Consider the following 23,267-nt stretch of genomic DNA (forward strand, 5'->3'; position numbering starts at 1 on the left):
TTAACCTCCAGAAAACGGGAAGTGGCACTGTGGCTCAAAGTGGTAGTGTGATAGCCTTGAGTTGACGAAGAGCTCAGGGACAGTGCCCAGGCCCAGAGTTCAAGCTTCATGACTGACCAAAAAAAATTTTTTTTGTGCATAAGTGGCTCAATAGGCTAATATCTGAGAATCTCAGTTTGGAACCAGCCAGAGCAAACAAATCTGAGAGATGCTTATCTATAGTTAACCAGATGAAAGTCAGAAGAGGATATGTGGCTCAAGTGGTAGAGCAACAACAGTTGGGAGCAAAAAAGCTGAGGCTCTGCGTTCAAGCCCTCATACTGCAAAACAAACAAAACACACCTAAACAAAGTTCTCTAGTATTCATGTGTATAATTAAACAATATTAGGGAAATCTATCTGTTGATCAAGAAATGTTGCATGTATTTTGCAACTGATGGTCTTCTACACATAGGGTTAAATGGGCACTAGGAGAAAAGAGAACTATGACTGCTTCCTTATGATGAGCTATATTAGCTTATTAAGTCACTGAATATTTCTCTCTTCTGGGGGCATATAATTTTTATATATTTTTTTGTGGGTCATAGGGCTTGAACTCGGTCTGGGCACTGTCCCTGAGCTCTTCCACTCTTACTCCTGGGCATGGGTATTGTTCTTGAGTGCTTTAGCTCAAGGCTACTGACCTACCTTTGCGCCAAGCCCCATTTGCCGTTTTTTAGAGGTTAATTGGAGCTAAGAGCCTCAGGTCCTTTTGTGCCCTTGGCTGGCTTTGAACCTTGATCCTCAGATCTCAGCCTCCTGAGTAGCTAGGATTACAGGCATGAGCCACTGTGCTGGGCTAATGCTTTTGTTTCTACATATTAAAAAACTGGAATGGAGACAAGCAAACTTCCTTTTGAAAGGTTAAAACAGTGTGGGCTATTTTGTCTAGCCTTGCCTCCCAGATCCCAAGTCTGTTACCTTTATAGGACAGTGAGGTAACTGAGATTACTCATAGGGGCTCTGCAAACTTTTATTCATGTTTGCTAATAGCTTATAGTGTTAATCTGTAGACTTCTGAGTCAGGCAGCTGAGTCTATATCCCTCTTCCTGCCTATCTTCTACCAAGAACTGAATTTTGACACTCTCCTTGAAAGAGGGTGTCAGTTATATAAGCCCTCAAAGAAGCAAAATCAAATATTCTGGTTAGGGGCTCATGTAGCTTAAGAAAATGTTTGTATATTGCTTTGAAATAGAAATTATATTAATAGTGCCACTGTGTACTTAAAGTACTGTTTTGGAGTATTTGCGTTTTGGAGTCATTATTCAAGTTTGTAAAAAGTTATATAGCTAGCCGGGCACAGTGGTTCACGCCTGTAATCCTAGCTACTCAGGAGGCTGAGATCTGAGGATCATGGTTCAAAGTCAGCCAGGGCACTAAAGAGTGAGAGACTCTTATCTCCAATTAACCTCTAGAAAATAGGAAGTGGGGCTGTGACTGAAGGGTAGGACATTGAGCCGAAGAGCTCAGGTACAGTGCCCAGGCCCAGAGTTCAAGCCCCATGACTGACCAAAAGAAGTTACATAACTATTGATGGTTTTCAGCTTTTTGGGCTTATTAGATTAGAAAACAAATTTTGTTTATTTGGTGGATGTCTTCCGGTGTTGAGTAAGTCCAGCATTACATTCCTTCTCTGAGGGTGGTGTGGGATGAGTCGTTAGATCAGTCCTAGCTGTTAAGGCTACCACTTGCCTTGCACATGGCAACTAAAGACATTTCTGTGGATTTTGAACAAAAACAAGTTTAGAAAAAAAATTTAATACATAAAAAGTAAGAAATTACTTTAAAACGTAGGCAATTTAAATGTCAAAAATTGTGTTAGTTTTATGAGAGATAGGATTTATTTTTATTTTTTTATTTACACAGTTTAACCTCAGGGCCTCATACTTGAGACATGGGATCTGAAACTATAAAAGCATATACTTTCATAATTGATTGAGGCAATCTGGTCTTTGCTGCTTTTTCACATTGGTATCAAATGTAATGATAGGTAAGTACTCTTAAATTTTTTAGTGAGCCAAATACTGGTCACTCACACCTGTAATCATAGCTACTCACTCAGGAGGCTGAGTTTGAAGCCACAGTTTGAAGCAAGCTGGACAGGAAAGTCTTAGGAGACTCTCATCCCCAATAAAGTACTCAAAAGGCTGGAAGTGGTGCTGTGGCTCAAGTGGCAAAGTGCTAGCCTTGAGCAGAAGAATATCTGTTTTATTTTCAATTTTTTTTAAAGTTTATTTTCTCACAATGGGAATGGAACCTAGGGCCTCACATACGTATGTAAATGCCGTAGCATCCTTAGTGCAATATGTGTTATCTTAAAGCATCAGTCTAACAAAATATGTGTTCTGTATGAGTAGGTTGGGGCATTGATTTTGGGGTGAGTTTTTGTTGAAGAACACTACGTGAGCTGTGTTTGTTTTTGTTTTTGAAAGATGGAGCTACTAAAAGGGATTGTCATTTCTTAAAACTTTTAACATTGCTAGATTATCTTCTTAAGGACTAAACCAACACAACCAATAGGAGATCCCAAAATGGCTAGCAAACTAATATTTCCAAAAAATAGCAAGCTGGTAAAAGCAAAAACAGAAAGCAAAACCAAAACAAAAAACTCCTGATCATTAAATGTCCCCAAGTTAATGAAGTAAGCTGTAAGTTCATTTCTGTTTAATATTTTTAAATCGTGCAAATATGCAACTGAGCACAATTAGGCAGTTACAAAAAGGAGCAATGAGTTATGTAGTAACTGATGTTTTCTGTAGATCAGAAGTCGGAATTGTAATTTTATTTAATCAAAAGACATTTATTTTGAGGAAGCTTGTTTGAAATGCAAACGAGAATTCTCCGTGGAGCCAGCACAGAATTGTTCCTTTTCACGATGGTGTTATTGCTGCATAACAGACCACTTCTGTGTGTAGGAAGTGCGCCTGCCAGTCCAAAGGGAGTTGAGGCCTGAATGGGCAGGCTCTACCAATTAACAAATCGAAAGTGTTTAGAACATTTTGCTTAAGCCAGGTGCACAGTTAGAATTACTTTTCGAGACTGGAATTTATGTATATGAGAGTCAAACCTGACACTTCTCTTGGCAGCTTGATTAAAGCCATTTTAAAATATGTACAAATTGTCTTGCATTCTTGCCCCTTACCCCCCTTATAGCAGCAAAGACCTTGCCTTTCTTCATCTGTGATGTTTATTCTGAGGGAATAATATGATTCGATTCACAATTTTTTATATTCCTATTACACTGTAATGCAATATTGTATGTTTGCCCCAATTCCTATTTATCTAGGCTATAGTAAAACCTTATTTTTAAGGATTCTACATTAGTAATTGAGTTTTTTTGGTACAGTCTTGAAATAATTTTTCTTAAGCAAGTATACAAGGAAACTATGCTTGCTTATATTTGACTGTTTTTTAAGTAATTTTTTATTTTTTTATTTTTTTATTGTAATTAGTAAAAGGGTTACATGATATTTGCCAGATAGAAGGTGTTAAGTAATTTTTTATAGGTTTTTGTTTATATATGTGTTTGTATGTCAATATGAGTATGTGTCTGTCTTTCTGTTTGAGGCCTGCCTACATAAAAATACAAAAAAACAACAACAAAAAACATGTACAAATATGAACAGTTTGTCTCCAAGAGCAGGAACCAGGATTTGTTTTCCTGGTTTTGCCTCTGTGAGCTAAAGTCTGTATGCTCCAGAGACAGCTCTCTGCTTTGAAAGGAAGAGACCTAGTGTCTTACGTTCTGCAGTAGTAACCCTTTCAGCTAATTGTAGGCAGGCATGGATGGCCTCTGAAAGCAGACTTGTCCGGTATGTTTCAGTGGGAAAGTTCTGTGATCCAGTGTGATTATGGCAAGTGAGGTGCATACTAAGTTTAAAGAAAATTGCACAGTAGACAAAAATTAGAAAATTCTTTTTTTTAAAAATATGTATTGTTGGGGTAATATATAGAGGGGTTACAGTTACATTTGTCAGGTAGTGGATGCATTACTCCTTGCACATTGATACCCCTTTTCATGTTTTTGTCCCCGTTTCCTTCCCCCCACCCCGTCTCCAAAATGAGAAAATTCCTTATCATTTCTTTCGGCTAGGCAGGAAACAGAGATGTCCTTAGATGGAGGGGGAGTGCAGGAGCATGTTTTATTAACACATTTAATGGAGGAAAATTAATGCTAATTTATTCTTCATACACACCATGCAATTTGTTAGAAAAGTGAAAGAATAGTTTGAAATTCTTTGGCCAATTGATGAATTCCTATGTTAGGGGCATAGAAATGAAACTCAACATTAAGCAGATAAATACCCAAGCCCACAGGCTACATAAATGCTGAATAAAACCAGCTCTACAATGGAACTCTGAAAAGCAATGGGTAAGAAGCCTAATGAATGATTGAATGTGACCTTAGCAAAATCCCTGGTGTGTTGTTGAAAGATCATTCATTTCCAGCTTAGATGTCAAGATGGGCTCCACTAACCAGAAAAAAAAGAACGGGAGTCGGTACTTACTGAGTTTTAAAAATCCTTATAACACAGTGCATTAGACTGCACATAACAAGGGCTTCTGTAGCTGAATTTTGAGCTGTCAATGTGTGGACCTGTAGTTTAGGCTCAGGGAAAACCAAATTAAAAAGAGGAGTAATTCTCAGACATGAATGTATCAATATGCTGCTTTTATGGAGTAGAACTTTAAATACTGGGATGTATAGGCTGGGAGAATCTACTTTTATCATGCTGATACTATTGTGAGAAAACTTAGATCCAATCCATCAATTGTGCCTTAACCTATTTGTAAATTACTTGCCTAGTATATTAGAGGAAGTTATTTAAAAAATCCAAGTGCACATTTTTTTCATAATTTTGAGAAGGAACACTTCTTGTTTTCCTAAAGAGATGTTAAACTCATGTTATATTTTTATATACATTAATACTGAATCGGCAAATGATGAGTGGTCTTTATTTATTGTGTCTGCCTGCTGGAAGCTTCCTAAGGAAAGAGAGTCTAGTCTCTCCATTTTCCCAGTAACACAACATTTACACGAGTCAGCAGTTAGCATAATCTGGATAATAGTATAATAATAATAATAATATATTAATTTAGAAGGACATATGCAAATACTGTGATTGACCAGCAGGATTGTGAACTCTTGCTTGTCATTAATGTACTCAAACAGCTGTCATTGGCATGTTGGCCTTTCCTGAGCTGTTGTCTGCTGACTGCTTCAGGGAGGAAGGACTAGGGAGGAAGAGGCTAAATATGGAGCAGTTCGGGCACTGCTGTCCCATTTGCCTCCGCACCCCTCTGCTAATATGAAAATGTCAGGCCTTTTGTTCCCATCTAATTTTAGTACATCCTGGCGGGGGGGAAAAAAAAGATAGGATGATTTCCAGCCTTGGGACTTAGAGGGGTGGGGTGTAGAGAGGAAGAGTAAGAGGAAAGAGCAGTTTATACTTCATATCCGTCTGCCTTTCTCTGACAACATCTAGCTCCTGCTGTTGATTTTGGTAATGAAATAAATTCAGATTCACTGAAGCAGTGATAATTAGGTTTTCCTTCCACGTGCTCAATAAGAAGCCTCGTTGGAAACTGAGTGGGGAAACCCATAATATGGTATTTAATGAAACATACAGGGCTGAATTGAAGAGTTTTGTGTAGGTTTAGAAGAAAGGCTTTAAGTTGTGAGTGGAAAACTTACATGTCCCGTTATTTAGAAATAGAGTGTTTGAGATCCATTCATGTTTCAGTGAAACAGTTTTTATATGTTATTCTGAATGAGTAATATTGGTTGAAAAAAAATTTTTTTTGGTTGTTTTAGGACTTGAACTCTGGTCCTGAGCAGTGTACCTGAGCTCTTCAGCTCAAGGCTGCCACCCTATCCCTTGAGCTTCAGCGCCACTTCTGTTTTTTTGGTGGTTAATTGGATATGAAGCTCACGGACTTCCGTGGGCTGGCTTTGAACCGAGATCCTCAGATCTCAGCCTCCTGAGTAGCCAGGAACTAGAATTACAGGTGTGAGCCACCTTGCCTGACTTGGTTGAAATTTTTTTGAGAAGAGCAACGTAGTCTAATAGGAACCGATTGTCCTTGGCTAACCACAGTGAGCCTAGAAGGAAAGCTCTAGTCTGTAAGGAGAGCTAGTTAGGTCAAATAGTTGATAATTTACTGTGTTTAAGAGATAGGGTAGAATTGCATTTGGCGTGGAATTCGAATTGTTCTTATTTAATCAGAAAGTAATTAACTAGATTAAACTAAAAGGGCAGCTCTAAGAACCTGCCTTCGCTTTGAGGTAACCTACTTCCGAGAGATTTGTTCACTCAGGAAGCTGAGCTTTCTATTTAAATGTCTGTACAATGAAGATGCTGTATGTAACCAAATATAGGAGAGATTGTATGTGTGTGTGTGTGTGTGTGTGGCAGTACTGGGGCTTGAACTCATGGCCTGTGAGCTATCTCTGGGAGTTTGTGCTCATGGCTAGTTAAGTGTACTACCACTTGAGCCACAGCGCTACTTAGGGCTTTTGGGGCAACTAATTGAAGTTAAGAGTTTCATAGACTTTCCAGCTCACGCTTACTTTCAACAGCAGCCCTCAGCTCTCAGCCCCTTGGGTAGCTAGGATAAAGAGAGATTATTTTAAAATCCATTTCTGGAATGATTATAGCAAGTGAAGTAGATTGTTTTCTTTATTCCCTTCATTTTATAATTACACATGATATGTAGTTTTAAAAGAGCCATCAAGTGACCTGGGAGTGTAGTTTAGTGGTAGGTTACTTGCCTGTTGTGCATGAGGTACAGAATTTTATACCCAGACCTATAAAAACAAAAGAGAGGGCAAAAACTCAGGAGGTCTTCTGACTAGCTAGGATTACAGACAAGAGTTACCACCACACCTATATATATATTTTTTTTGTTTTGTTTTGTTTTAAAATTTTTGCTGGGTGTGGTAGCTCATGCCTTTAATCATAGCTATTCTGGAGGCTGAGATCTGAGGATGGAGGTTCAAAGCTAGCCTGGGCATGATTCCAAGAGACTCTTATCTCCAGTTAAACTGCCAGAAAATCAGAAGTGGCGCTGTGGCTCAAGTGATACAGCGCTAGCCTCAAGCTAGAGCTCAAGGACAATGACCAGGCCCAGAATTCAAGACACAGGACTGACCAAAAAAAAAAAAAAAAAAAGATTTGAAGTCAGCATGGGTAGGAAAGTGAGACTCTTATTCCAATTAGCCACCAGAAAAGCCAGAAGTGGGATCGGGAGTTTGGCCTAGTGGTTAAAGTGCTTGCCTAGCATGCATGAAGACCCGGGTTCGATTCTTCGGTACCACATACATAGAAAAAAGCCAGAAGTGGTGCTGAGGCTCAAGTGGTAGAGCTCTAGCCTTGAGAAAGTCCAAGGACAGTGCTCAGACTCTGAGCTCAAGCCCAGGACTGGCAAAAAAAAAAAAAAAAAAGCCAGAAGTAGAGTTGTGACTCAAGTGGTAGAGCTTTAGCCTTGAGCAAAGCTCAGTGATAATGCCTAGGCCCTGAGTTCAAGCCCTAGGACTGGCACAAAACAAAACAAAAACCATATTTGTTTTTGATGAACAAAGTCATTTTTCTTTTCTGGATTTTTAGCTTTGCTCTGTATAAGTTAAGAAGGGCATTGAGTAGATGATTTTACTTAAAAGTTTCTTCTTCCCCCCCCGCCCCCTGCTCTTGCAGGTTAGGTTGTTATAATGCACTTCTTTAGGTTGGGTGGGAAAAACTAGAAATTTATTTTATTTTTTGTGTCGGTTGTGGGACTTGAACTCTTGGTCTGGGTGCTGTCCCTAAGCTCTTCAGCTCAATGCTACCTCCCTACCCCTTGAGCCTCAGTGCCATTTCTGGTTTTCTGGTGATTAGTGGAGATAAGAGTCTTACTGGGCTTTGTAATGCCCAGGATTGGCTTTGAACCTTGATCCTCAGATCTCAGCCTCTTGAGTAGCTAGGATGACAGGTGTGGGACACCAGGCCTGGCTTAGAAATTTATTTTTAACACTCCTGTAGGGTAAAGTTCCTAGATCCGGGGTTGAAACCTTCCTCCCTGGCTAGTGGGTGGCTGCTCTTTCCCGCTGTGTTCACATGGCATCTTTGTGCTTGCTAGGGGAAGGAGATCAAGACAGAGGAGAAAGAGAGAAGGAGAGGAAGAGGTGGGAGAGAGAGAGGAACGAAAGGAAGGGGTGGAGAAGAACATGAGTGGTCAAACTCTTTTGGGGTCTCCTTTTGTATAAGGGCACTAATCCCACATGAACTTTGATTTAGATACATAATTTTGGGAAGAAATCAACACTGAGTTCATAATCCCTGAAATTAATTTGAAATTTAATGAAAAAAGCCTATGAAATAGATTTCTAGTATAAATTGGGAACATCACATTTGCTAAACATCAATTATAACTTGATGCCTCTTCAAGCAAGATTTGTATATATGAAAAAGGTATGTATGTATAATAAAATATTTGTTGGCAATCAGATGAGTGTCTTTCAGTGTAAAGGAAACACTGTGAATATTTTGTTAAACTTTAGTTTTGAATGATTAGTTCTGATCATACATTGGATAATCCAGTTTGCATCTACTTGACCACAGAGATGAATTCTCCAATAAACTCAGAATTGGTACTTTCTCGTTGATGCATAGAAAGATTTAAGGTGAAGGCAGGGTAAAGAAAATGGTGATAACTGAAGCGTCCCCCTGGTGTGGTTCTTCTTTGCCCAAACATGAACAGCTGCCAGATCATCCAGTTTCTCGCTCTAAAGCTGGGCTGGAGAGCATGGAAGAACTTTGAAGGCATATGCTACTTGAGGCTGGCCTGCCTGTAGATAATTTTGTGTGGCTCATAATGATGGCCCTTAGCAACAAACGGTTCCCTACCCCTGCTCTGAAGTCTAGAAACTGCTTTGAGTCTCATTTGTGGTCTGCCTTTTGAATCCTGTGCCTTGATGGGCCACTGGAATCTCTCTCTCTCTCTCTCTCTCTCTCTCTCTCTCTCTCTCTCTCTCTCTCTCTCTCTCTCTCTCTCTCTCTCTCTCTCTCTTTTCTTTCTTTCCCAGTCCTGGGCATGAGCTCAGGGCCTGAGCACTGTCCTTGGACTTTTTCAAGTCTAGAGCTCTACAACTTGAGCCTCAGCACCACTTCTGGCTTTTTTCTATGTATGTGGTACCAAGGAATGAAACCCAGGTCTTCCTGCATGCTAGGCAAGCACTCTACCACTAGGCCAAACTCCCGGCCCCTGACATTTTTCTTGTAACTGCTTATCTATCGTCTAATAAAACACGAGTATGTGAAGGTATTGGCAAAATGCCCAACTATTCAGATACCTAGTAAAGCTCAGTTTCCTTTCGTACATTTGTTAGAAGTACCTTGCTAGTAGTAGGGAGATAATCTGTGGTATAGACTACTGAATGGGGTTGTGAATATTAAGTGAGAAAATAAATGTGAAGCAGTTCAACATGATTCCTAGCACATTCTGATGCCAAAGAAGTATTCTTTTCTCTGAGAAACCTTCTCCTTGGAGCTAATAGGTTGGCTTGTTCAGGATTTTACCTTTAGTGCCACTAAGTTAATGCATTCATTTCTATTGGAGGGTTTTTAACAGATTGATATACCGCTCAGGAGGTGAAGAAATTCTCAAGCCAGGGGCTGGGAGTTTGGCCTAGTGGTAGAGTGCTTGCCTAGCATGCATGAAGACCCGGGTTCAATTCCTCAGTACCACATACATAGAAAAAAGCTGGAAGTGGTACTGAGGCTCAAGTGGTAGAGCTCTAGCCTTGAGAAAGTCCAAGGACAGTGCTCAGACCCTGAGCTGAAGCCCAAGACTGGCAAAAAAAAAAAATTCTCAGGCCAATATACAGGGCAAATATTGCTGTTCTTACAAGTGGGTCTACATATTGTAACCAGAGACTAAATTTTCTCCCATTTGTGTGTGTGTGTGTGTGTGTGTGTGTGTGTGTGTACGTACACGTGTGTCTGTGTGGTGTGCCTGTGCTGAGACTTGAACTGGGGACCTAGGGGCTGTCCCTGAGCTTTTATGCTCAAAGTTAGCACTCTGCCACTTGAGCCACAGCACTGTTTGGGTTTTCTGGTGGTGTTTAATTGGAGGTAAGAGTCTCACAGACTTTCTTTTCCCGGCTTTTTTTTTTTTTTTTAATTTAATTTATTTTTATTTTTTTTTTTGCATTTTTTATTGTAATTAGTAAAAGGGTTACATGATATTTGCCAGATAGAAGGTGCATTAATTCACGTACATTGATACCCTTTCACATGTCTTGGTACCCATTTCCCTCCCCCCCCACACCCCCCACCCATCTTGGTTTTCCCCCTTCCCTATCAAATTTCAAATAACCAAATACAAATAAATTCAATATATCAGATAACAAAGTGAGATACTATAACAATATAAGATAACCAAGGGACAGCAAAGGAGATAGAGACAACATAGTACATTAAGGACAACAATCATTTGTTATATGGCTTTTGTTTCGATATCCTGGAGGTCCTTTCAATTAGCTTTTCCCGGCTTTGAACAGTGATCTTCACATCTCAGCCTCCTGAGTAGCCAGGATTATAGGCATGAGCCACCAGCTCCCAGCTCCCTGCTGATATTTTAAATCGGAAGGATTCAGTCTTCAGATGTAGTATTTAAGCTCTGTGAAATCACAAACCATACCTAGTTTCACAGTTTTATTTCCTAATGAAAGCTAAATGTTCAGTTTTAGGGGAATATGTAGGATAGAATAGTTTGTACGCATGTCATTGGGGATAATTAAAAGTAGCTTTTTCTTAGGATGTAATGACATGGTAGAAAGTTGACAGAAAATTAAAGTCTGTGCTTGAAATTAAATAGGATGTGAATTCTTCTAAAGTATAAGCCAAGAAACAGTTGAAATGGCTTTCATTTGAAGATGATAGACACAGTTAGCCTGGGTATACAATTGAAATATTTTCTAGATTAAATTTGTACAAGAATAGCCACTACTAACTGAAACAAACAAGGTGATGCCCAACTGAAAGAAGTTCACACTGTCACACTGTTCTTTTTAGTTTACTTTACCCTGAGCTCTTCTACCCACTGACTTGCAAGCGTGACATTTGCTGTTCTCAGCACCTGCCAACTTAGAAACCCGGGTTTGTGCTCAGGACGTAGGCTTACAACCCACACTCTCGTGCACAATGCAGTCCCAGCTGGCACGCTTTCATACCTCAATGGTGCTAGACATTCAGTTACAAAGCTGGGTGGCTTCACATGCACTGATTTCAATAGTCATTCCTCTCAAGCTGCTTTCAACTTGTATGTCAAGGGAGTGAGATTGGTATCATTAAATTCACTACTTGCTGTGGTTAGTTTTTCAGTGGAAAAATTGTCTTACTCTCTGATCAAAAGTAATTTTTTTCTTCAAGAATGAAGTACTTCTTTAAAAAGATTAAATTGCCATCCATGTATTCTATATATGCATGATTCTTGCCAAAGCTGCAACTCATTTTCATCAGTGGATAAAAAAAATAGAAGAATGTGTTCCTTAATATGCTTAGAAAGAAGGTAGCACTATTAGTTGTCATTTGACATAAATGTGGGAAATGTTACAGAACTTACCTTTTCTGAGTAAGAAACACATATGAAAATTGCCTCCATGTTAGCTTCAGCTTTTTGCCACAAGCAGAAGCTTCCCATATTTTTCCAAAGAAGTACATTCTGCCTACTTGTTTTCTGTAGCCCATCTCTTTGAAACACTTCAGGTGGATTTGGTGATGTCTGTCTCCTCATTCTCTATTATGAGCAATTTTAAAAGGTTTTGATGGAAAAAGAAAGGTCTTTTCAGATGTAGAGAGAACAGTGTGAAATGTGAATGACTGGCTTTTTAAAATACAACAGTTGTGACAAAGAGGCAATGGCTTTTAGAAGCTGAATAAAGGGGTTAATACACATGCATCTGCATACTGCTGTTGGGCCCAGTGTATTAACATGTTTGACATTTGTTTAGTTCACTTTGTTGGCCTAAAAAGAGTAGCACATCATTCTCTCAACCCAGTTTATAATTCATAAGTGGTGTACTCTTAACAGCCATAGGTACAGAGAGCATTGGCTGCAAGAAAGTGAACTGCATTTTACTGTCTTTGCCTAAACTTCCAGAGTAGTTCTTTGTTACTCACATTTATCTGGCTCTAAAGGTATAAAAATAAAATAAGCACTGTCTCAGACACTCCTTGGTACATATCAAAACCCAACCTTTACCCTTCTCTGCACAAATGTGCTTAGGTGAATACTTTTATTAGCTTGTTGATACAAGTTATAGTTGGTTACACCCTTTCTTAAAAAATACACCCTTATTGTCTCCTGTTGTTTAAGAGATTAAAGCTTGGAATGGGGAGCTTTACCACTGGTGATCCTCAGTTTAAATCTCCTAGGCAGTGTTGAATGGATCCACGAGGAATACCATGCACGAGAGCAGTCCTTGGGAGGAAGCCAAGAGAGCCGCTATTGCTGTGCTCTTGTTGGTCCCAGGCCTGGTGTAGGTCTTGAAGTAGGAGAATGTAAGTAATCCTTGAATTTTATATTTCCTGGGATGTTCCATAGCCTAATCAGGTTAGTGTTTGTCGGAAATAATGGAAAAGTTACAAGAGATCATTTCTAGATTTGTTGACTTATTCCTAAATTGGTCTAGGAATTGGAGTTTAGGTGTCTGGTTGTGCTCTCAATCTGGTTCTGATTTGGTTGATCGTTCAGGACTGAACAAAGGTGGACATTTTAGTTTCCCTCCCCTTCTCCTAGTTGCTGCTTTTGCCTAGTTTTGAATCCAGAGTTTGACTGGGTTTCTATCTACTAGTCTAAATTGAGCAAAACTTTAATAAAACACTTTTGGGGTAGATAGTGTGAAGTCTTGGTGGCCCAGATTTTAGGATATGGATTTTTAGCCTTTTTGGATTCAAATGTAGAAAATGATAAGTAATCTGTTCACTGGTTAGCACAGCTCCTTAAGTAAGAATTTTAGTTCTAGACACTGTCAAGAAAGCCTCAAAACCAGAAAAACAGGCTGCTTTAGATAGAAGGTGTTACAGCCAAAGGACCTGCCCCTAACTCCTATCTGTGGAATTTGGTGAGACTAAAATCATCCTGGAAGCAACAAGAGTAATGGTTGCAGTAATTGTTTCCAGGCTTAGGACTCCTGCATCTTGTTTTTTAAGTTGACCTATAAGTTGACCCCATGAACTAGTAATTGCAGAAATAAACTGAACATTTGCCAGCAGGAGTCACTCTAGGCTTCCTAATAAAAAGTTAGTAAATTAAACTATATCCTTGAAGCTCTCAAGAGACTGAGGTTATAGATACTGTGATACAATGGCTTTAGGGAAATGCTGGTACTCTTTTTTTTTTTGTTAAATGTAATAGCCTTCTCAGATTTCTCCTTGTGCCTTCCTCTTTGTTGGTTCTTGGTTCTTTTCCTTTCAAAAGTGGCCCATAAGTGTGTGTGTGTGTGTGTGTGTGTGTGTGTGTGTGTGTGTGTGTGTGTGTGTATGTTTGAAACAGGGTCTCCATATGCAGCCTGGTTCTCATGATCTTCCTGCCTCATTCTCAAGGCAGCTGGGATTATAGGCACATCCTGATACAGTGGGTGCCCCTTAATACATTAAAAAAACATAATGTATATGAATGGAAAGAATATTGATGCCTTAATGTTCTGGATATTCATTTTGGCTTCCTTAGAATTAACTGATTATATCTACATCATGTATTTTAAGGAATAGATTTAGTGTCTTCCTCGTGATGGATGTCCAATCCTGATCTTGCAGCAGAATCACTAGACTGAGCAGGAGTTAATGCGAAATGAGATGTTAGTTCATGCTTTTCTGTAAAAAATGGGTCCAGTGTGATGACAAATGAATGATTTCAGCACTAGCCATGAAATGTGATAGTTTCTCAAACACACACGAAACTGAACAAGTTAATTGTTCATTTATGTTCGACACTGGGATTGAAACATTGGATTAAAACCAATTAAATGTTCCTAGAAGTAACAGAAAAAAACATTTCCTGATTTATGAATAGAACCATTCAAATGGCACAGACACAATCCATGAAAAGTAATGAGGTGTTTTGATTTTTTGGCAAAGCAGAACAGGCATAGAGCATTCTTTTTCCCAACGTCTTAAAAAATCTTTTTTTGGGGGGGGGAAATAGGAGATCAATAAGATAGCGAGCATCGCGGGAAGGGGTGGCGGGCGCCCGGGTCGGTGCTGGCCGGTGGAAGGTCCCCTCCCCCAGGGGAGCGCACCGTGCGCGCCCCGCTCTGTCCACCGGGGCCGCATTCCTGAACTAAGTCAACACCCTCGGGACAGACCGAAGCGCGCCGGCCTCTGCCTGGCAACCCCACACCCGTCCTGCGGGGCGGCCGGGGCTTGGGCTGAGGCTTCTGCAGCGCGCATTCCTTTATTTCGAGGGCCCCCGAGTTAGGAAACTAGCGCTCTGTTTTCCCCAAGTGACACGGCGGCCGCCGGGTCCTTCACGGCACGCTGGAAACGCGAGGATCGCTGACACCTCCGCCCGGCAACCCGGAAGCGGGGCGTCTGCACCCCAGCGGCCCGGGCGGGGGCGGGGGGCGGCCCGCGGGGTTCTGACCCCGGGGCTCCCGCGGCCGCAGGAGCTGCGCCCGCGCAGGGTCCCTTCCCGCGTCCCCGGGCCCCGCCGGCGCGAGTGCGGCGCGGCGCGCGCCTCGCCCGCAGGACGCCCTGGGCCCCGCCGGCGGTGCGCCGCGCCCCCTCCCCGCCCCTCGGCGGCTGCGCGCTCCGCTCCCTCGGCCGCGGCCGCCGCCGCCGCTGCCGCCGCCGCCGCCGCCGCCGCTGCCGCCGCGCGGCTCCTGCACGCCGCCGCCGCCGAGCGCCCGGGCCCCGACGCTGCGCAGCCGGCCGACTTCACGCAGCCGCGGTTGGGCGGCTTCGCGGCGGCGGCGGCGGGTGCCAGCGGCCCGGTGGGGCCGGTTAAAGGGGCGAGTTGCGAACAGTTCAGGAAGTGACAAGTCGATTTCCTCCTCGCCCGAGCCGCTCGGTACAAAGCGCTCGGCGCCGGCCGGAGAGCGCGCGCGCGGCGGACGACTCGGCAAGCGCCGGCGGTGACGGCGCGGGGCCCGCGCCTGGAGCGCCCCGCCGCGCACAGTAAGCGACCCCGTGCCCCGCCGAGGTCCCCGCGAGGGCGCCGGGCGCCGGCTGCGGGGAGCCGGGCTCGGCTCCCGCCCCTGTCGCCGGTTCCCCCCTTTCCCCCTCCTCATTTCGCGTTCGCGTGGGGTCGGGTGCTGGCGGCCAGCCGGAGTCGCCCGGTGCCGGCGTGAGACTTGTCAGTGCGCCCCGGGGCGGAGGACCATCCTACCTGCCGCTTCGGGAAGTCTGCGCCCCCCGTACCCCCGGCCCCGGACCCCGGGCCCGGCCGACCCGAGACGGCCATGTCCCGGAGTCCCTGCTCAGCGTCCCAACTTGAGCCGTGGTTCGCGGCTGCGGCGGAGGCGCCCAGCCCAGGGAGCCCCCAAGTTCCTCATCGTCTGCGGGACAACTCTTTTGTTCGAGGAAGTTTGAGCCCAGCACCCCCGGGACGCGGGTGCGCCGCGGCGACCCCCACGGCCGCGGGACTGGCCGGAGCGGCGGCGATGGGGGTGAGGGGCGCCGGGGCCGGGCCGGGCCTGCGGGAGGGGGCGCCGTGCCGGCGTGGCTCCTGCACATGGCGAGGAGGGCCGGCCGTCCTGCACCGGCACCCCGGCCCAGTCACGTTTTCCGCCAGCCCTTGACTCGCAGCCCCCCTGGGAGTCGGATCCCCGCGCGCGCGGGGTGTCGCTCGGCAGGGTGGGGGTGCGCGAGGCGAGGACACCCCAGATCAGGGGAGGGTCTACGGTTTGCATGACCCACATGTCCCCCCCACCCCGGACCCCCTCCGCATTCGTCTCTTCCTCTCTCGGACTTGGGGAACAATGCTCGAGGTGCCAGTGGGCGCCGGCACGGCGGCGGGTGGCGTGGGCCGGCCTGCCAGGGCCCCCCCGCCCCTCCCGGCCCCCCGATGCCAGACGCCCTCCCTCTGACCGCAGGGGTTCATTAATGCGTACTGTACTTAGTACCGCGGTGAACAAAGAAAAGCTCGTCGCAGGCTTTGATGAATGGGATTCCGCCTCCTATAGGCCACACTACGAGTCTTGAGTCTCCCAGCCTTGCAATCGGGCCGGAGGTGTCGGGGAAAGTGGCCCCCCTTGGCCCGGTGCCTGCGGGTCCCCCGCGCCTGGCCAGGGCGTCTGTGCCGTGGCGCTTGCTCGCCCCGCAGGAGCGGGTGCCGAGGGAAGCCAGGCTGACGGAGTTCCCCAGGAACAAACGTTGGTTGAGTTGTTGGATGGTGGAGAAAAGGGACGGATTCCTCTTGACGGCGACGCGAGTTGGAATGGCATTGTTTATTGGCCCGGGAAGCCCGGCCAGCGTCTTGGGCTGCGTCGGCCGATTAGCAGACTTCCAAGTGACATGCGAGCATATGCGCTCCGCGGCCCCCGCCGGCTGAGCCTTCCTCGCCCGCATCCTGGACGCCAGATTGGGAAGAGGCCACCTGGTTCCAGGACTGGAGGCCGCCCACCCATGAAACCCACGCTTCCTGGTCGGGCCAGGTTTTGGTTTCATTTTAATTGATCCACTTAAGCAGAAATTGTTGATCTCTGTTACAGTTTGGGTACTGAATTGCAGGTCTGGAGGGTTCTCTCTTCCGCCTTAGCTGTGGCCTGGATACGTAGAAAGCAGCTGCTGGGTCCGGTTGACAGGACTTTTTAGGGGGAGATGGATGAGTCCTGCGTTCTGGATTGGTGGCCGGCCCTGGCTCTGCTCTGGTACAGGGTCTGTCGACTGTCACCCGTCCCAGGGCAAGGTGAGGGCAGTGGTGGGTCCTGCTTCAGGGTCCTGTTGTAGGCTAGATATGTAGGGGAACACCTGTGGTTTTCTCTCAGATATTCAGAGAACAAGGTAATTTTTTAAATCAGTTCAAACAATTTTGCCCAAGGACTTCCTGCCTCTCTCCCCTACCCCGCCAAGGTGTATGATCTTGATGTCTGACCATTCTAACATCAAAGATGAGTATTAAATGAAAGCTTGCAGAAGTGGACTGCGGACTGTTCTAGTCCTGTCAGATGTAGTAAGACATTTCACTGTTTGGATTCGTAATGTTTCTGATCACTTTGTTCTTCCTATTTTCATACGAGGGTAGGTGGCTCACAATATTATTTTAGAAGTTTTTGAAACTTTTGGGATTTATTCTAAGATCTTTGTTGTCTTCATGGTGACTACACTTAACTTAGTTTATAGGAAACCCTGGTGTTATTTCCTTGGCCACCCTAACTCTCCTCTGGCCTTCCCCACTCCTTAGTGCCATAAAAACCTAGTGGGCCGAATGTCCTTTAAGTGGGTCCAATGAGCAGGCGCCTGACCCATGATGGAAGCACAGGGAAAGGCCAGCCAGCTCTTCTGCACTTCAGGAGGCTGGAGAGTGAGCCTTGTGTAAATGCTGGAGCTGGCAGCAGGGAGCGCTGCAGAACTCAAAACAAATAAATAAATAAATAAAAAAGCACACCCTGGAAACCCCCGACTTTATCCTTGTACTGTGGTGAGATGGGCCCACCTTGCCATTATTCAGAGGACGTTTTATCCCGGCATTGACTCTCTGAAGTTAACTCATATACTGAAAACTTCTTGGAAACCTTGTTCTCTCCAGTAGAAGAAAAGACTGAAATAAGCAAATACTCAGGTCAGCACAGCCCCCATCATCACCACCACCACGCACACCTTCTGATGTAGAATGAACCTGCAGGCATAATTTGTTACGTAATATGCTGATAATACAAGTTTCGGTTTTAGATGGAAACCAGATGTAGAGGGACTCTATAAATTGATCCAACAACTTGGGAGGGGGTATTAATAGATAAGCAAACCTCAGAGGTGGTTTGCTTTTGTTTTAACTTATGGGGAGAACCCCAGTTTCAAGTTTTCCCGAGTCTTTGGCCTGTCAGCTTCTGCTTTGCTGCAGCTGTCCTTTCTGTCAGACTCCTCCTTTCAAAAGAACCGGTTTGTTGCCAGTGAGAGCACATGGCTGGGTCTGGCTGAGCTCAGTGAAGCTTAGCTCTGCTGGGCTCACTCCTCCTCGCCTTGTCCAGCTGCTGCCCTGGCCTCCACCCTAAAATAGGGCCTGGTGAAGAGTAGCTGTTTTAAGTTGTTTAATAGACACACTTTTTCAGAAACTGTCGACTCCCCTCGTGTGATTCATCTCTGTATTTCTCTCCTGCCTCCTGCGTGACATCGAGAAGGTACTTTCTTTACCACGGGGACACTCTTGTGGCTTTCCAGGTTGTGGACTGCACTGTAGTAGCTGACCCTTGTAACAGTAGTTTCTTTGCATGCTGGGGGGCTGTGGCGTGAGCTTCAGAAACAAACCAAAGGCTTAGACAGGCTAATGTGCTCTGAGACTTGCTTAGAAATTTTTTGTTTTAGCACAGTTTACATTAACATGATTAATGACTATACTACTGAAAAGTCTATATTCAAAAGCAGTTTACTATTTCCTAGGGTTCTTCTGGTGGTAAAGTTAATTTTCCCTGCTAAACAACATTATTTTAAAGTAACTGCTTTGATACTTAATCCAGATCTCTTGTGTACTTGTTTTTTGGGTCAGGGTTTGGGCTTTTTGCAGTTTGGGCTGTGGTTTTCGTTATGTCTGTCTTCATGTGTGTGTATGTGGGGGGAGGGGTATCATGGGGCTTGTACGCTGGGCCTGGAAGCTGTCCCTGAGCTCTTCAGCTCAAGGCTCCAGCCGTACCCCTGGAGCCACAGTACCACTTCTGGTTTTCTAGTGGTTAATGGAGTCTAGTGGTTAAGAGTCTCATGGATTTTCATGCCTAGCCTGGCTTTGAACCTCGGTCCCCAGCCTCGTGAGTAGCCAGGATTACAGGCATGAGCCACCTTGCGCACACGGTGGTTATGTCTGTCTTAACTTTAAGGAACCAAGGTCAGCAGGAGCCTGGAGTTTTGTCCAAGAAAGTTTTCTTCGGTCCTGAGCTGTGGTTGCTGTGATGGCTTGGTATGGGAGGGATGTGAGGGTTCTTGGGGGGAGGAGGCTGGGCTGCCTGGTGGGGTGGGGGATAGGGGTTATTGCTGGCATCTGAGGGCAAGAATATGCTATGTGCTTCCCCTTCCCACCCCTGAAGGGAGTGGAGATGCTTGAGCTTTTCTGAAAAATTGAAATGTCCTTGCCTTTTTTGGGGGGGGGGGTGTTGGTAAATGCAGGTTGACTAAGAGGGGAAATACTGGTGGGTGGATCTGAAAGCAGTCTCGGAACTGAGAAAATAAAAACACATTTGAAGGGCTCTGGAATATTTTGCATTTCAAAGGGTCTACCATGTAGACTTTCACATCACGTCAGGGGTTACAGAGAAGTGTGACCGGCATCCCGCTTCTTTAACCCTTCTCCCTGTGCCTGCTGTGGGGCTGCAGGGAAAGCCAGTCTGCTTTCAGCATGGGGGATGGGGACAGTGTGTCCAGAGCCGTAGGGAGGGAACATCATGGAAACAAGAATACCTCAGAGGCATCTTCCAGCCTCGAGAGGAAGGGACTTTTTCCACCATACCCTCTCAGAGGGCAAAAGCAAATCAATTCAGTAAACAGCCCATTTGACCCCAGAATGCAGCCAGTGGCAGGCTAACTCCTGACTCCTCCGCTTGCACACAAAGAAACACACTGTGTTGTCCTCCCCCCTCTCCTCCCCTCCCCTCCTTGCAGTGGTGTGGTGTGGTTCCCGAGGGTGCAGCCCAGTGTGTGTGCAGGCAAACTGCCTAGCAGCACCCCAGGCTCTGCATGTACTCCAAGCCAGCCTGCAGTAACAGTGGGAGACACTGAGACTCAGAGAGGCCAGGTATCTGGTCCACGGTTGCACAGCTGCAGGCAGAGGGGCCAGTAGCACTTTCTGGGTCTGTCTGGTTCCAGACTCTGCCTGCTTTCCATACACCAACCAGCCTTTTGATCAGTTGGGCTATGGGAAGATAAAGGCACTAGGTTCTGTTTTATCTCAAAGCATAAATTTTGTTTAGTCTTGTTAACACTGCAGGGAAACTTAGAAATTTTAACGGCCTTTTCTCCCTGCCTCTCCCGTTCCTGTGGCTTTTTTTTTTTTCTTTAGAGTGATTCAATTCTGTGTCTTCTGCAGGACCAAATGGAGCGTCTTAACTGAGGAGACTGAAATGTTTTGCTTCATCCTTACAAAAGACAGATTCACAAGAAAATATAATTATTCCCAGTGACCTTCTGGGGAGAAACAGGAAATAAACCTGGCAGCTTGCTAGAAGCATCCCTATTTATTCAGATTGTTTTTCATGAACGAGATTGTTGAGAGGGTTTCCAACATTTTGTGGTTGTGTGTATGTACATCTGTAATCCTGTTGTCTGGAAGTAAATTATGTTGTGGTGCTTGCCGCCTCAGGTTTGTACAATATTCACATTCGGTTTTCATGCCTGAAGTGATCGAATAACTAAACACAGTTGTACAGCTTCTAGTGGGGGAACTTGGTGCCCTCCAGCCAGGGCTGGCAGAGGCCCTGCACTGTCTCAGAAAGATGGGGCTTTACAGGGCTTTTCTATGGCAGGAGCCAGGCTGCCCCTTGAGGCCTGCCTGCCCCTGTCTTCTTTCCTTCCCATCTTTAAAGAGTTTGTGGGGAAGAACTGGCTTTCTAGAAGATAGACTGGTGGGTTCTCAATCTTGGCTACACATTAACTTTACCTGGACAGGTTTAAAAATACTTCTGTTGCCTGGGGTTATCCAAGACCATTATTACATCACAATCTCAGAACAGGGAGGGCCTAGCATTGGTACTTTACATGTTCCTGAGTTGGTTCTTCTGTCCATACAGGGCTGAGGGTGGAGGGCGGAACAGCCCTCACTCTCCTTGGCAGGACATTAGGGCCTTCCCATGCAGGAGCGGAATTTTCCCTTGTTGCCATCTTGACGAAGGAGGACCTGAAAGGTACCCAGTCCTGGGTGGGGCGCCTGCTCTGATGTCATCTAGACAGTCCCCATGTGTTTCTGTGGGCCAGCGCTTGGGCACCCCCACCACTGTCTGCTCAGTGTGGCCTTGAACCACCTTCTGTGCCGTTGGAGAGGGCAGGTGCTGCCCAGGCTGTGGTTTCAGGGGGTTCTCGTGCAGGCACCTTCTCTGCACGAGACTGAGGACTTGTTCCTTTTGGAGGTCTGTCCCCTCCCTTCAGTGGTTTCCCCGCCATGAGGGGAGTGGGACGAGGAGGAAGATGCTATTTGGGTTCAGGACACATCTTGGTAAGTCTCTGGGAGTGACTAGACTTTTTCACAGGGGTTTGCAAATGAGCATCAAACTCTGGCCACCTGGTTGTACTCGGCCTTTCAGAAACATCCTCCCACAAACATACATGAGATTGCAGTTCACAGAGTCGGCCACAGCCTGCTGATATAAAAGCCTCTAGGACAGAGATCTGACTCCCAGGGGCTGATAGGACTCTCAAGGCCACATGTCAGAGGGGCGGCCTACGGCTCCCGAGTCCCTGCATACTGCTTTCTCTGCATGGCCCTCATTCTGTCTGCAGGTCAATCTGCTCTCCTCGCAGGGGAACTGAATCACCTTGTGGAGTCTGGTAGCTGAGTGTCACATGCGCAGTCATTCTTGCCTGCCTCTCTCCTTCCCTCCCTCTCTCCCCCCTGTCTATCTGTCTTTTTTTTTTTTTTTTTTTTTTTTTGTGGTACTGGGTTTTTAACAGAAATCCTCATGCTTGCCCTGCCTGGGTCTATCCTGTACTGCAGTTCTGCAAAGCTATGATAAAAAGCATATGCCACCACACTCAGCTTTTGTGTTTAGATGGAGTCCAAGTTTTTACCTGGGCTGGCCTTAAGCCACATAGGCCCATTTTGTTGCTAAAGGCACTGCTACCCCAAGGAATCACTTGCCCTAGTGAGAGGGCTGTTGAGACTTGACCTCAGCCCCATATCCTTCCCACCACACCCTGCTTCCTTTTCATCAATGCCTGCCAGTGCAAAGACAACAATCTTTCTGCTGTAAGTGATATATGCCATCCCATAGTTGTAGTCTGATGACAGCTTCCTGGGGCCATGTTGCTACCTCCAGAGGGCCTTGGGTGGCTGTGTGGCAGGGCTACTGGGTGGGACTTTGGGCTCCTTGAGTCCTGGGGTCCTAGTCTGTCTCTGTGGGCCCTGCATGGAAGAGGAGGCTTGTGTGGGTTCTGGGTGCTGCCTTTTGCCCTGTCCAACTCCCCACATAGAGGCCATCCTCCTCTGCTCCCCCCTGGCTGAAGCATCAAGTGCCCTACTCAACAAAGCCTAGCTTGGAAAGGCCTGGCCGTGGCTGGAATTCCCCCTTGCTCTGGCATTCAAGTTGGCCAGGGGCCTGGGAGAGGAGGGCGGTTTATCTTCTGGCTTGCAGCAGCTTCTCTGCTTGTTTGGAGGTGGAAAAATAATGTCCTCTACCGCCAGTCAGTCGCCTTTTTACCCAGGCAAGGAGAAAGGGGCCTGTCTCCTGGGAAGTGGAGGCAGCAGATTCTGTGGTTCAAAGTCCAGAGAGGGTAGAATGCCCAGAGCCCCACAGCTGTGGTAGCTGGGGCTGGGCCCTGGGAGTCTCTCAGGAGATCTGTCTTGTGGTCAGGTGATGACATTTTCCGGCTGTGGTGGCAGGGACAACATTTCAGGGGAGAGCCTTTGTAAAAGGTCCCCTGCAACGACAAAGCACTCTGTGTGTATGTGGGGAGGGGGGTCGTGTAAGAAGGAGGATGCTCAGCAGGCAGAAGTTTCTGCCAGGAGGTCCAGAGCAAGCTACATGCCCACAGTTTTCTCACAGGTACCTGGAGAATGAGAAATAACTGTGTCAGGGAAGAACCGGAAGAGTGGGTGAAACCCAGGTCTGTATCATTTCAAGTAAAGGTAGCACTCAGCCCAAGCACCAGAGTCTCTGAATTCAAATCCCAGGTCTGCTGTTGGCTGACCTGGTGTCTTTGAGCAGGCATCTGTCCTCATGTTCCTCATCTGGAATCTTACCACACTGATAACATACATTCCTCAGCCCATGTGTCCAGGGCCCTGCGTGACCCGGGGTGGGGCCACTTCGAGTTCAGTGGACATAAGTGGCGTGCTGTCCGTAGGTGAAAGACACAGGATAGAGCAGGCAGGACTTACACTTGGGCTGAGCTCA

At 45.8% G+C, this 23,267-nt stretch overlaps 1 protein-coding gene across 4 annotated transcripts in view; it reads left to right on the forward strand.

Moving 5' to 3' along the window:
- Positions 1-14,971: 14,971 nt before the first annotated feature.
- Positions 14,972-23,267, forward strand: part of Fam53b (family with sequence similarity 53 member B) — a 100,192-nt gene continuing 91,896 nt past the window's right edge. The window contains exon 1 of one of the 4 annotated variants that reach the window (XM_090345661.1): positions 14,972-15,195. The gene's annotated coding sequence lies outside the window, so the exon portion shown is untranslated. Of the gene's footprint in view, positions 15,196-18,196; positions 18,357-20,932; positions 21,063-21,181; positions 21,371-23,267 lie in introns of those variants that run through there. The other 3 variants (XM_090345663.1, XM_090345660.1, XM_090345662.1) reach the window with 3 other exon arrangements.

The sequence above is a fragment of the Megascapheus bottae genome, chromosome 15, assembly GCF_031878675.1.
Source record: "Megascapheus bottae isolate mThoBot1 chromosome 15, mThoBot2.hap1, whole genome shotgun sequence".
NCBI lineage: Eukaryota > Metazoa > Chordata > Mammalia > Rodentia > Geomyidae > Megascapheus > Megascapheus bottae.